This window comes from Pan troglodytes, chromosome 17 (assembly GCF_028858775.2).
Source record: "Pan troglodytes isolate AG18354 chromosome 17, NHGRI_mPanTro3-v2.0_pri, whole genome shotgun sequence".
In the NCBI taxonomy this organism is placed as follows: domain Eukaryota; kingdom Metazoa; phylum Chordata; class Mammalia; order Primates; family Hominidae; genus Pan; species Pan troglodytes.
The window spans coordinates 71703948-71716123 of NC_072415.2; positions in this window are offsets into that span (position 1 = coordinate 71703948).

Genomic DNA, 12176 nt, shown 5'->3' on the forward strand with positions numbered 1-12176 from the left:
ATCACAGTTCATTACAGCCTCAACCTCTCGGACTCAGATGATCCTGCCACCTCAATCTCCCAAGTAGTTGAGACCACAGGTGAGTACCACTATGCCCAACTAATTTTTTTTTCTATTTTTTTATAGAGACAGGATCTTCCTAGGTTGCCCAGGCTGGTCTTGAACCCCTGGACTCAAGTGATCCACCCACCTTGGCCTCCCAAAGTGTTAGGATTATAGGCTTGACCACCATTCCTGGCCCATTGCTCTATGTTCATGGCAAACACCTCTCCTCTCTTAGTTCCCTCAAATCAATTTCCCATTCAACAGCTAGAATGACCCTTTTAAACCTAAATGCATCTCATTGCATTCACTGCTTTGACTCCCAAACCCTTGATGGCCATGGGGGCTCCTGCTTACTCCTGTCAGTCACTCTCCTTTCAGTTTCTCAAACACGCCACTCCCTTGGGGGCCTTCATACAGCTTGTTCTCTCTCCTTGCTATTCTTTTCTCCTGCCTTCTAGCCCCAACCCATCTCAAAAGTGATTTATTTATTTAGGTAGGCCACTGCTGACTGCCCTCATTTAATTAGATCTTTCATTTCATTTTTCTTTTTCTTTTCTTTTTTTTTTTTTTTGAGACAGAGTCTCACTCTTGTCACCCAGGCTGGAGTGCAAATGGCACGATCTCAGCTCACTGCAACTCCACCTCCCAGGTTCAAGCGATTCTCCCGTCTCAGCCTCCTGAGTAGTTGGGATTATAGGTACCCACCACCACACCTGGCCAATTTTTGTATTTTTAATAGAGAAAGGGTTTCACCATGTTGGCCAGGCTGGTCTCGAACTCCTGACCTCAGGTGATCTGCCCGCCTCAGCCTCCCAAAGTGCTGTGATTACAGGCGTGAGCCACCTCGCCCAGCCTTATTTCTCTTTCTTCATTTATTACCATTTTCAATTTGTGTGTTATATGATGCATATATGTAGGCATGTATGTTATGTTTAGATGTATGTATGCATGTGTGTTTATACATACGTGTGTGTATGTCTATGTAAATATTTTAAAATATCTGTCTCTCCTTCGAGACCTGTAAGTTCTAGGCAGGTAGAAACCATCTATTATGCTTATCACCATATACCCAGCACCTAGCAGAGTACAATATGCCATGAAGGCAGTCAATAAATACATGTTGAACAATTAAATAAATGAATGTGCATGGTTTACTTGAGAGGGAAGAAGGAAGAGGCAGAGATGTACGGTTCATAGTGTAGCCACCGGGATAATGATTTTCCTGGGAGAGGAAAACAGTATTTAACCAGTTGTCAACAGATGCAGGAAAATTGAAAAGCAGGTATTTTTATTTAAAACAGAAATTCTACACTTTCTTTAACTGTATGGTACACCCCTCGCAAAGACTTAAATGAAGGTATGTCATCACAATTCACAAGTAGAAATTTCTTCTTCTTACAAAGCCACAAGTAGAAACACTCCTTATGCTTCTGAACTCAAAAGTGAGATGATTTGATGACAAGAACCAAGAATTTGCTGCGGAGAAACAATGGCATCCTGTTAATTTGTGTGTTTTCTCTGCTTTCCCAGGAACAATAGGCTATTTTTGCCTGTACTTGTGAGTGCTAACCTACCACCCTAGATCTCATTCTTTTAACAGTTGGCTTTGTTGCTGATTTGCTTTTCACCCCTTTAACTGATAGGCTTGGGAGTAAGCAGAGATAAATACAGGCAGTGTTAAGGATACAGGACTTTGGCCCCCTAAGGTGATAACAAAGGCTCCCTTCCAATAAGAACCTTAGAAAAGGCAAAATTGTTTCCAAAATCCCTACCCAATTGTTCTATATTCCAGAAGCTATTAATTTTCTCTGCTCCCACCATAGGAAAATGTTTAGTTTCAAGGGAAACAAGCCAATTAGGCAGTTGCTTAAGGGTGAAACCAAAATAAGTCAGGAAATTTTAATGGAGCCACTAACTGTTCCTCCTGAAATCTAATAAGGATGGCACTCGGATGGAAATTCAACAGATAGATACTATCGGTGTCAGTCATGGAATGCAATGACATACAGCCTAATGCAATCCAGCATTCTGAGGCCGGGGGAGAACACTGCCATTTGACAAGGCTTTGGGGGACAGACTTAGAAACAGTTTAAGCAGCAGAGGGCAAGTTAGGTAAGCTGTGTGCACTTGGGCTGTTGGAATCCAACAATCCAAAGCCATCATCTTCTGTCTCCTTTACATAATGGAGTCTCATAAGGTAGAGGGCTTTGGCCCACCCCTGCCTGATGGAGTGTCCTCAGCCTGCCGGACTTCTCAACTTCTTTACTGATTCCCTGAGAGTCCAGCCCTGCCCAGGTTCTGAAGGGGTTAGGATCAAAGCAGTAGGATATGTTCAGAATGTGGCATAATAAAAAGCAGTGCAACTTTCTAAAATGTTCCAGTGAAATGAAAAAGAAAATTAAAAATTTAAGCCTCTTAAAATGTAAATGGTGCCAGTGTGCCTTGCAATTTGAAGACTCTTGCCCATTAAAAAGAAAAAAAAAATGATGTCCAGAAAGCTGAGTGGTTATGAGATAAAGTACAGAGAATATGAAAAGTGCTAAGAGAGAAATTAGGCAAGACCTTCATGTTGCTCCCAGTGTGGCATTATCAGCTCATGCCACGACCCTGGGTCTCCCTGTCCTCATTGGATTTAATGGCTCTCAAAAGGTTTTGCTGGGCATACTGATGACCCTAAACATCTCTTGAAAAGTGTTATAAGAAGGACTTCTATAAATTCCAGCTACTATTAGTTTAATCAATTAAGTCTCAACCCAAAATAGAGGGAGAAGAAAGTCATTTTTGTTAGAGTATAATGTTTCAGGACACTTCTACCTGCTTCCCCCAAAAAGGCATAAGCTAATTTCTCCTATTTGAATGAGATGGGAAACTCTGGATGGCCGGGCCACCTTCCATGAATGGTGAACATATGTCTTGTCAGCCTTCGTTCAGCAATTCTTTCTGGCTATAGCCAGTCTTTGCCATCCACATGGTCTGATCTTACAGAGTAGATGCCCCCATTGTGCTCCCAGAAACCACTAAAAGCATAGCTTAAGTGTTCCTGCTTTTACTTAGCCCAGTCAGAAGTAAATGCTTCTTCTGATGTAGCCCCATATCCTCTGGGCCGAACGTCTATTTAGCATGCCCTTTACCATGTTCTCTGCATCTGTGTGTCCTGCTAGGCTAGGGGACCCACGGGACCCAAAATGAGGTCTTCTTTAACCTTATATCACTCACATTGACCAGCCTAGTGCCTGGCACATAATGGGAATTTCATTCAATTTTCCCTTAATTGAATATAATTGACTTTTTTTTTTTTTTTTTTTTTTTACATAACTCTTTTGGGTTCTAGACATAACAGCTAAAAACAATATTTTGCTGCTTCAGAATTGGAAAACTGGAAATCTGCCACTGAGGTGAGCAGAAATTTCCACCAGGTTATTTTTCTTCTTTGACATTAGGAAAGCAGTGTTTCCTGACAATACTACTCTCCTATGTGATGAAAGAATCTGAGAGTTGGAACAGGACTGTGCGGGGACAAACAACATTTTTTATTGTGACTTTAAACAAATCAAAAGGACTTTTTCAGCCTCCCTAACACAGGTGGCATTCAACTGCTCACATATTTAATGCTGGTATAAACAAGAAAAAAGAAGTGGTTATTTTGTTGCTTAGAATTTTTTTTTTTTTTTTTTTTGAGACAGAGTTTTTGCTCTGTTGCCCAGGCTGGAGTGCAGTGGCATAATCTAGGCTCACTGCAACCTCCGCCTCCTGGGTTCAAGTGATTCTCTTGCCTCAGCCTCCCGAGTAGCTGGGATTACAGGTGCCCATCACCATGCCTGGCTAATTTTTGTATTTTTAGTAGAGACAGGGTTTCACTATGTTGGCCAGGCTGGTCTCAAACTCCTGACGTCAAGTGATCCGCCCGCCTCGGCCTCCCAAAGTGCTGGGATTATAGACGTGAACCACCACACACAGCCTGTTGCTTAGATTTCATGCATTTATTTAAATGTTTAAATGATTTCAAACATTCTTATTCATTTAAAAGTAATAAACAGTTGATGAAACTCTTAAGTAAAAATGAAACTGAAGACTATGTGTAATATAATTCACCATTGTTTATAAACAGAAAAGGTTTAGAAACAGCCAATTGTCTATCAGTTAAATAGGAAAAGGGAGAGGATTATGGATAACTTGTGTTTTCTGATCTATTAACTTTACTTCTGCTTAATAATATTAAAAACTACAATCACTGAGTACTTACTATGTGCTAGATAGTGTTTTAAGTACTTCACATTGTCCAGGTCTTCTTTAACCTTATACCCCTTACATTGACCAGCCCAGCACCTGGCACATAATGCGAATTTGATTAAATTTTCCCTTAATTTAATATAATTGACTTTTTTTTTTTTTAACATAACTCTTTTGGATTCTAGACATAACAGCTAAAAACAATATTTTGCTGCTTCAGAATTGGAAAACTGGAAATGAGCCATTGCTCATGCCTGTAATCCCAACACTTTGGGAGGCTGAGGTGGGAGGATCACTTGAGGCGAGGAGTTCAAGACCAGCCAGGGCAACATAGCAAGACCCCACCTCTATTTTGAAAATTTTCACATTAAAAAAAGTATTTTACATGCGTTGACTCTATGAGTTAGGATTTATTATCATCCCCATTTTATGAATTGAGACACAAATTGGGTGAGAACTTACCCAAGGTCACCCAGTAGTAAATAGCAGAGCTGTAACCTGACCCCATAGTCTGGTTCCCAACTTTTAGTCACTATGCTATATTGTCTCATATTCTGTATTGGTCATGTAAGAATATGCCAAATTCCTGAGTTTTAATAATTGCAAATACTTTGGCTGAGCCGTGTGACCTTGGTTGAGTGATTCAACTTTTCAGGACTATGTAGTATGGAATTTAACCTTGCTCCAAAAGCTGCCTGGACTTTGCCCCTGGCTTCTAGGAGATAACCTTTATAGGAGTGTTTTTGCTTAGGGTGGGTATTGACCATGCCAGAAAGATAATCATGTGATTCAGGGTGGGAGCTTTGGGTCATGCCCAGAGGGTCTGGGGACTGAAGACTGAGATAGATTCACAATGTAGGTAATCAGTCACTCAATCAATCATGCTCACATAATAGAGCCCCAATAAAAACTCTGAACACAAAAGCTCAAGTGAGCTTCCTGGTTGTTACACACGTACTGGGAGGGTAATATTATCCCAATACTATAGGGAAAGGACAACAGAAACTGTGCATTTGGTACCTTCTTGGGTTTTATCCTATACATCTCTTCCTTTGACTAATCTTAACCATATCCTTTCCCTGTAATAAACCATGACCATGGGCATTCAGGTTATGGTTTCAGTGAGTTCTGTGAGTTCTTCTAGCAAAGTATTCAAACCAGAGGGTGATGGAAACCTCCTGAACTTGCAGTTGGTGTCAGAAGTAAACAGGCAGTGAATAGAAGTGAATAGGCAGCCAAAAATGAAACCTTCTCCTGTAACTTTGTTGTTGGCCCTAACTCCTCACATTTCCTCAATTTCCTCATCTGTAAAATAACAATATTGAAAAAAAAAAATCCCTAAAGGTTCCCCATAGAACCAAATGCTCTGTCAAGAGTATTTTTATTTTAGCAAAGCTCTCCCAGAGACTAGAAACCCTTTACTCAAAAGAGCCCATGGTTGGGAGGTGGAGAAACAGGTGAGAATTTGGAATTGAAATTTCTCCTGCATAAATCACACTACTCACACCACTTACAGGTAAAGGAACTGCACAGGGATGACAGCTGTGATGGGAGGGGATTTGGGGGCAGGAAAATCCTCTTAGTTATGACTCTGTTTCTGTACCTAAATAAATTAGCCAGAGGGTTCTGTTCTATTGCAGGCTGTTTAGCTCAATGGAGCACACGTGCCCAAAATCCTGTTTCTGTTTCAGCCGCGGAAGTCAGACTCAACGATATTCCTGGAAGGCAAAATTGCAATTTGGGACTTTACTTGGGGGCTTTCAGGTCTCACAGTGTCCTCTGATTTGGCCTGCATTCAATTGTCCCTAAACTTTGGGGGAGCCTCCACAAAGGAGCCTCTCAGCCTGGATGCCTCACTCAACTTTTGATAAAATATTTAAAATAATTTAGGCACAGAAGAAAGTGGTCTTCACAGAATTGTAGAGACTTTTGTTTTCCCAAGTTGTAATTCACCAAATGCAGGTGGTGGTGGGACCTCACTCAACGCTGCTTTGCCTATTTGCAAAATGAGGACCCCTGTCACTCACTTCAGTCCTGGGTGAAGACCACAGACACCACACTCATCACCCTACGGATTCCAAGGACACTCTGTCATCTTAGTTCATGACAATAGCTTCTGGCTCATGCCTTAAATAATAATGATAATAATAACACCTACATTAACTTAGTCTTCCAGGCAACATAATCTCATTTCATCCTCACAATGGCTCAACAAATTAGATACTATTATTTTCTCATTTTGCTCAGAGCAGGAAAATGAGTTTTAAAGGGGTTAAATAATTTACCCCTGGTCATATAATGTGGTAAACAGAATAATGGCCCTCCACAGACATCCATGTCCTAATTCCTAGAACCAATGAATATATTACCTTACATGGAAAAAGGACTTTGCAATTGTGATTAAGGATCTTGAAAGGGTGAATCCTGGATTATTCAGGTGGACCCAATGTAATCACAAGGGTTCTTATAAGAGGGAGGCAGGAGAGTGAGTGCGATGATGACAGCAGAGGATGCAGTAATGTGAGGAAGGGGCCATAAGCCAGGGAGTGCAAGTAGCCGGAGCATGCAAGGCACAGATTGTCTCCTAGAGCCTCCAGAAGGAGCACATCCTTGCTGACATCTAAATTTAAGAACTCCAGGACTATAAAATAATCTGTGTTATTTCAAACTATTAAATTTGTGGTAATTTGTTACAGTAGCAAGAAAAAACTGATGCATAGTTGATTGGAGATTTGAATTTGAAGAGTCTGCCTCCAAAGATTAGTTCTTATCTCTTTATCCCCATCCCAAGTCATCAGCCCCATTAAATCTGGAATCCCTATTACTGATATTTTCAACGTTCAGTGATTACAGTTCCTCCTCTACAGCTCTAATCACAGGAACTGCAAGTTACAGGAAGACACACAGTTACGGAGTTCTTCAGTCAGCAGAGCTTAAGAGGTAAAAACAGGAGAGGTGCGATGGCTCACACCTGTAATCCCAGCACTCTGGGAGGCCAAGGCAGGTGTATCACTTGAGGTCAGGAGTTCGAGACTACCCTGGCCAACATGGCGAAACCCTGTCTCTACTAAAAATACAAAAATTAGCCAGGTGTGGTGGTGCACACCTGTAATCACGGCTACTTGGGAGGCTGAGGCAGAAGAATTGCTGGAACCAAGGAGGCAGAGGTTGCAGTGAGCAGAGATCACTCTACTGCACTCCAGCCTAGGTGACAGAGCAAGACTCCATTTAAAACAAACAAACAAACACAGGTAAAAACAAAGTCTGGCCAGGTTGCTTAGGCTGTCTGAACCTCAGTTTCCTCACCTATAAAATTGAGACAATAACGGTGTGAGCCTCATGGAGATTTTGAAAGGATTCAATGAAATAGATCACTGAACACAGTGCCTGGCACAGAAAAACATACTGCAAGCATATTATTATCTTAAAATTCTATTGAGTGCTTTATGTTACCTTCTAGCCTTTCTATGGAATTTTAACTACAGAATTCCAGGTTTGCAATAGAGAGCACAAAGTTGGTGTTTTTTTTTTTTTTTTTTCTTCTACGAAATGGGATCTCTCTCTCTCAGCCAGGCTGGAGTACAGTGGCGTGATCTTGGCTCACCACAACCTCGATCCTCCCACCTCAGCCTCTTGTGTAGCTGGGACTACAGGTGTGTGCCACAACACCTGGCTAATTTTTGTATCTTCAGTAGAGACAGGGTTTCACCATGTTGCCCAGGCAAGTCTTGAACTTCTGGCCTTAAGGGATCCACCTGCCTCAACCTCCCAAAGTGTTGGGATTAGAGGCATGAGCTATACCCAGCCCAAAAAGTTTTCTAAAGAGAAAAAAATATATTCTTTCATTTTTATATAATGCTTTAGACTTAGCCTCCAGTTTTTCACTGTATGCATGAATTTTCTCCCTCAAAAATAAACTCTAAGACTTTTTTCAGAAGGACTTTACCATCTATATCTTTGTGAGTTTAGCTTAATAATGGCTATAGAACCTGCCACTTAATTCAGTCGTTCTAGAATCCAGTCAATTCTTGTGCTTCTGAAATGGGTTCTGATAACTCTTCCAGCTATAAGTGAGTTCAATAATTGTTAACCAGAGTTTGATGTTCAAGCCTAGCTTTGGCCAAAAGTTAAAGTTTTCTTCAGAGCCTCACTGGGCTTTGGGTGGCCTTCCTATCCACACACGAACACTTTCCACTGTATTTTATAGCAATACCTCCCTCCTCCCATCTTCTTTGCTATACCTGGTCTCCTTCCCTTTCATGGAAGTGATGGCGATGTGGTAAGCTGCTCCTCCAGGATTCACAGTCAAGCTCTAAACAGAACACTAGTCAGTGTAGCATTTGCAAAGGTGAAGTGTATCAGAACAAATGGTGTGCTGGGCTGGTGTCCCTGCCAAACTCCTGTCCACCCAGAACCTCAGAATGTGACCTCATTCGGAAAATAGGGTCTTTGCAGATATAATCAAGGTAAGAATTGAGATGAGATCCTACTGGATTAGGGTGGGCCCTAAATCCAGTAAGGGTTTTCTGAGAGACAGAAAAAGTATACCCAGTGACACAGAGAAGGCCATGTGACAGCAGAAGCAGAGACTGGAGTCAGGCAGCTACAAATTGAGGGACTTGCCAGGGTCATCAACAGCCACCAGAAGGTAGGAAGAGGCAAGGAAGGATTCCTCTGGAGGGGCTTTCCCTAAGCTTCCCCTTCACCCTCTGCAGATCCACTGAAAAACCAACTCAGTAAAGGAGATTAATTGGGAACATAGCATACAAATTTATTAATGTGTACACAGGGGAGAACCACAGAGTGATTGTCCCAACAACTCAATAGATTTCAGAAGCTTTTATACTGTCTTAAAGTTACAGAAAGAATGGGGGCTTGGATCATGGCAAAACAGGAAATGGGAGAGGCCTGTCTAGCAAAGGTGGTCTTGTTACATAGATAAAACCTCACAGGTAGCAACCCTCAGAGATCAGAGAGGGTAAATGTTTCTTTCAGATATTTAAAATTATCAGATCCAAGTTAATCTTTCCTAGATCCAGAAAAGGGAAGGCTTTGAAGAAAACCTGGCTGCATCACACGCATTCTCTACAGATGCAAATCTTCCTGAAAAAAGACAGCTTTGCAGGGTCACCTCCTTATGCAGGCCTTCTGTACAGCCCTCTCAAAATATGTCAAATATTTTGGGGTGAAATATTTTTATTTTCTTCACTTCCTTATGAAACCTGTGAAAAAATATAACAGTGAGAAAATTCTGGTCGGGGGAGGGGGGAGATCTGATCTTGCCAACCCCCTCTCTCGCCTTTAGCCTTCAAGCTGCCAGACATTTAGTTTATAGTTTAAATGATAATACTTCTTCCCTGAAAGTCAATTATCTTTGTAAAGGTAATGAGAGATCACCAGGCTAGGAGGATAGAGAAGCCTGAATTCTGCTAAGGAATAGATATAAACAATTGCCAGCCATTATTCTGGAGGTCACAAGGTATGCAACTTCACCAATTACTCCAGCAGATAACATCACTATTATAGAACCTAAGACTGACCTTTGAGATATCTTTTCTGGTTTTTTGCATGTCTGACACCGACGGCTCCACCTGGACCCACGAACCACTCCTGTTGGCCTCACCCAGAAGTGATTCAGCACTCAGGATTATTGCCCACATCCCTACGATTGCACCCCCAAGCAATCACCAGCAAGCACCCAATGCCTAGCCATCCCCACCCCTTCCCCCAAACTACCTTTGAAAAACCCCTAACCTACTAGCCTTCAATGAGATTGATTTGAGTAATAACTCCATCTCCATTGTGGAGTGGCCAGCCTCGCATCAATTAAACTCTTTCTTTACTGCAATGCTATGGTCTTTGTTTGTGCAGCAGGCAGGAAGAACTCCTCAGGCAGTTACACTTCGAGCCTTAAGACGCCTTGATGTCAGACTTCCAGTGCCCTGAATTGTGACAGAATAAATTTCTGTTGTTTTAAAACTCCCAAGTTTGTGATAGTTTGTTATGGCAGTTCTAGGAAACTAAAATAAATGGTGATTTTTGTTGCCCCTTAAATCACCTCACTTATGGGAGTGTCCACTTCATCTACTCCAGGCTCACCCCCTCTTTTCCCAAAGAGAAGAAATATTTTGTGTACGAGAATATTTCTTCCTGATCTTCACTTTGCAGCATATGGACTGCAACAAGAGTGTGAGAAAAGCAATGCCAAGTCAATAAGGATTGCTTGTCCACTGCACAAAACACCCTGCTTAGCATAAGAGTAACAGAAGCATTTCTTTGTCACTAGTTAGCTGTGTGACCTTAAGGGAGTGACTTAACCCTTTGAAACTTCCACTTTCTCAAAACAAATTAGTTGCACAATACATGTTTAAGGTCCTTAATGTCATAGAATTACTTAGCAAATTATAGTATTAGGAGCAAAGGAAAGACAATAGGGGAAAACATGAAGAAGCCTTGGAAACTTGAGTACATCCTCCCTAAAGGAAAATAACTCCCACAAATGCTTAAAACGCACCCATTACATAGGGCTTTAATCATAGGATAATTTTGTGCCTGCAACTGCCTAATTTTTAGTACCATAGTAAATAGGTCCTGACAACAGATTGTTCTTTTAAATGCAAATGTTCCCACTATCTTGACACATTATAATTGTTCTTAGGGCTATTGACATCAACAACATCAGCATCTCAGGAAAAATGTGCTGTATGTATTTCACTACCTGTCTCGGCTAACCCATATGAACATATAGCCCTTTTTCTTCAGCAATCCTCTCTGCAAATCATGATCATAGAGGCCTCCCCTTAGCAGGACACAGCCTCTCCTAGCCATCCTGGGAATTAACTCCACACAGCAGGTTGGGTCTTGCCTACTCACCTTGCAAGCACTCAATTCAAGGTTAGAGAAAGGTGTAATTAAAGAGAGAATATAATCTTTCAGTCTTTAGGTTGCATATCAAGGACCAAAGTCTCCAAAGACTCTCACTAGCTGAAGCTCATTGGCAATGGAGGGGGAAAATCAAGGCTAGGAAGAGTTAATCCAGATTCTAGGACAGGTTCACGTTTCCCTCTTGCTTAGCCCAAGACCTTTAGCCTCTTTTTACTTCTTGCATTACCATATCAATGTTCCCTTTTCACCCAAATCCCTCCATCTACAGCAACTGGTGAGCTGTAAGTTTTGTTTTGTTTGTATTTGTTAGCAGCTTAACTATTTCATGTTTATTTACATATTCCATGAAATGTATCCATTGAAGTCACTAACATATTACTTCCTTTTAGATCCTTTACATTTTTTACCATTTTTTTTAGTTTAAGGAAAAATAGCCAATAATGTGCCTGCTTAAATAGAAGACAAAGAAGTGAGAGTATTGATGGTTATAAATCGCTCCTGGTCTTCCAATATGGAAACCAAAAACTGGAGACTGGAAAATCACATGAAGGAAGACTTTTAGAAAAGTGATTCAACTGTTATTATGAATTCCTTGAAAATTTTGACCAATAGGTTAAAGTTAAAACAGGTTAATATAAAAGAAAAACATAAATGATTTAATGACATAGTGAGTAGAAAAGCGACACATACTTCAAAGGGAGAATGGGGATACCAGTACAGGGAGTTTGGGAAGAGAAAGTATGAACTACAGAAAGGGGAGGAGAAACTGATACAGAAGGCATGAGCTTGTGTGTTGCTCTTCAGGTGTTTGTCAGATCTAGTTACTAACAATAACAACCATGCACTAATGTCCTATGTGACAGCAGTAAAAGCTCTTCTAGTAGGCTAGGCCACATACCAGCTCTGTCCTGCCTCTCAAGGTGAAAGTCAGAACCATCATATTCCCTGTGCAACCCCAGGCCTAACAAAGCCCACAACAGTAGCCCTGGTTACACTAAGATTCCCGCGGTTCTCAG